This window comes from Echinops telfairi, unplaced genomic scaffold (assembly GCF_000313985.2).
Source record: "Echinops telfairi isolate 266 unplaced genomic scaffold, ASM31398v2 ScPeMD7_16;HRSCAF=60, whole genome shotgun sequence".
NCBI lineage: Eukaryota > Metazoa > Chordata > Mammalia > Afrosoricida > Tenrecidae > Echinops > Echinops telfairi.
This window is the reverse complement of record NW_022103913.1, coordinates 876903-880126: the sequence shown is the minus strand read 5'-3', so window position 1 is coordinate 880126 and position 3224 is coordinate 876903. Positions and strand designations below refer to the sequence as shown.

Here is a 3224-nt window from a genome sequence, read left to right as displayed (position 1 = left end):
CATGACTACCATTTTGAAAAGTCTTCCAACAACATTTTTCTAACTGGTTGGCATTGAATTTGAATTTTTAAGTTGATGGAATTGTATTTTAAAACATAGCAAAAAAAAAGGAAAGCTAGCATAGTTCCTTTATTACATTGATTATTCTCTGAACTTAATTTCCCTGCAGATCATAATATAATTCCTAATTATATGACTGCCCACAACAAAAAATTATCGGAACACAACATTTAACTTGTGAAATGATGTCATTTGTACTATAAGTTGTTATGAATACATATTTCTCCATCTTCTATTGCTACTTTGATTTTAACTTTTGCATTGTAAAATATATTATTTAACAATGGCTGTGAATAGAAGGGATTAATAAAACATTACTTTTAATTTTTAAATATATCAAAGGTATTTCCATAAATCAAATCAGCAAGTTTCATGTTGATTAAAACTAAAATCACAGAAAATAATTACCAAAGACTTGGAAGGTTGCAGGAAACTGGAAGGGACTTTAAAGGAAAATAAATCTTTCCCTTGATAAAACATGCCCTAATTCAGGCTCATGGCCATTTTCCTGTCTCTTATTAATCTAACTTTCTTGTTTCTTTTCATTAACATCTGGTTGGAGTTTAATCCCCCATTGAGAAACACCTGCCCATAGTTAACAAGGTGTTAATTGTAGAAATAATGGAAACACAAATCAGTATATTAGATCACAGATATTTTTTCTTTTTTTTACATCAATTGTTTCAAGCATATTTATACATATGTTGCCATTTTCTAAGCATTTACTTTCTATTTGAGCCCTTGGTATTAGCTACTCTTTTTCCCCACCTCCCCTCCCCTCGCTCGTGACCCCTTGATAACTTATAAATTACTAATATTTTCATATCTTACACTGTCTGCTGTCTCCCTTCATCCACGTTTCTGTTGTTCATCCCCCTGGGGGTGGGGAGGGAGGTTAGGATCATTAGGATCAGTTCTTCCTCTCCCCACTTTCTCCCTACCCTCCAACGCTTACACGTTCACTGATTCGGTTTTCCTCCTGCAGTTGGTGTCTTAGTGTGTGTTTTGTGAGATGGAGGAGGATTTTTGGATTGGTGTCAGACATATGGGCTAATGTTGGACTTGTGGGCTTGGGCAGCACTGGGTTGGAATGATTTCTTGATGTGCACTTACCCTTTATATAAAACTCTCTCTTATACATGAGTTTCTGTGGATTTGTTTCTCTAAAGTGCCCAGACTAACACAATAGGCAAAACAAAAATAGCAGAGACAAAACAAAAGATTGAACAAAAAGAGAAAAAACAAACAAATGGAAAAAATTAAAAAGCATACATAATTCCAGGTCTATCTGCTGGAGTTTTTGTTTATCTCCCCTCTGGTCCTGGGAGCTTCCCTCCCTAGCCAGAAGTCTATTTTTGGGGGCCCTCAGGAGTTTTGTGGCTCGGCTTTGCTCCTATTGTTGATCTGTTATGTTCCCTTCTTGGTTCACCCCACTGTGGAGGTGGTCAGAGTGGACACACTGCCCACCGTGTGTCCCCAGTATTGTCCTCCAACATGTTATGCTCTAGCGAGGGGAAATCATGTCTCGAGCTACTGTCAACCCTACAGTCTTTTCTGTGCCTTTGCAGCTCTGTGCAGGGAGGTCATCCTCAGGGCTTGATGTACCGATATGGGGTCTCGTCCCTCACTCTCCCTTTTTCCTATCTTAGTTTGCTTCTGTATGGATGTGACAGGCCAGCACTCTCCCCAACCTGAAGGTTTAGTGTTGTCCTCTGTAGCACATAATTCTAGAGATGGTAAATTTGGTTCTGATTTTCCCTAACCCTGTAGACCTACCCATTCATGAGTTGCTCCATGTGGTTACATTGCTATCAAGGGTTGGCATGTCATGGTGGGGTCTGCACTCACATTCCCATTTTTGTGGAGACATATATGATACCACCCTCTCTCTGGGTGGATTAGTACCCTACTCCCCCAGTGCCATTGTCTCCCTTCTTTTTTCTCCCTTTTCTCCCTGCCTGACCCCCTTTCCCCTTCTTTGTGTTGGAATGACATGTAAGGTCACATATTTTTTTCAAATAAATTATAAAGGATTGAGAAAGAAGACAATAACAATGTGCAAGTGTGTTATTTTTATAAGAGTAAAAGTTTTAAATGTGCTTGACACAATGTATGTATGTATGGATTTTGATAAGAGTAGTACAAGCCCTCAATAAAATTATTTTAAAAGAAAATAATAAAAATAAAGAGTAGGAAAAAAGAATAAAAGCTTTTTTTGTTTTGTTTATTTGGGCAAGACAAAAAGGTCTCTGGACTGGGTCCCTTTATGCAGAATGAGGAGCATCTCAGATATATTAGTTTCTCTTTTTTAGCACAATACATTTCATCTGGCAGGAGAACTCCTGCCTTCGTGGTTCAGGACTCGCGTTGAGTAACACATAGGCACCCATCACAGCTAGCAGGGCATACTTGAATTTTGGATAGTCATTCATTATTATGGTAACCATACTGACATAGGGTTAAAAACCCATTGCTCTTCCCACCACGTCCTTCTTTTCCAGCCAGTTCTGCCCTTCCTTATACAAGCCTCTGTCGTCCACCTCGTTATTATCATCTTTGGTCAGGAACTTGATGTCGCCATTATCCTTTTCATGGACTTTGATGACTCTGTGCACAATTGGAATGTCTCGCCCTTCGACTTTGAAGACGACGATCTCGCCAGCTCTAATGGGTCTTCCCGGAAGTTGGTCAGGAAGAGGAGGTCTCCACGGTGGAAGGCCGGCTCCATGCTGCCACTCAGCACCACCACGATGGGGCTCTCGCTGCCTGTGAGGACAATCAAGCCTTTCCAGATCATGAGCGCAGAGGACACGATCATGGCAAAGTTCAGCACCTGGTAGTAGAGCTAGCGCTTGTTCATCTTCCTTAGGTCCCCGAAAATGTCCAAGGCGGACGCGGGGAGATGCGTCCCCACAGGGCTCGCACGTACCATGGTGGGGTCGCGGGGGGCCGAGGCGGCCCGCGTACTCTGCTTGTCACCAGACAGCGGCGGAGCACAGCCCGGCCCCCGCTCACCAGCCCGTGTCCTGACCCGCCGGCAAGAATAAAAGTTTTATAGCAATTCTTTCTCTGTGGCTTTAAGTAAGTTGTTGAATAAGTTATTCACAAAGTTGAAAAGTCCCATCTCGCAAAATATATATCACAGAATGAACTTGTGACTACAA

The 3224-nt window shown here is 41.4% G+C and overlaps 1 pseudogene; it reads right to left on the bottom strand.

The window, feature by feature from the left end:
* Nucleotides 1–2354: 2354 nt before the first annotated feature.
* Nucleotides 2355–2992, bottom strand: LOC101660807 (annotated as a pseudogene).
* Nucleotides 2993–3224: the final 232 nt, after the last annotated feature.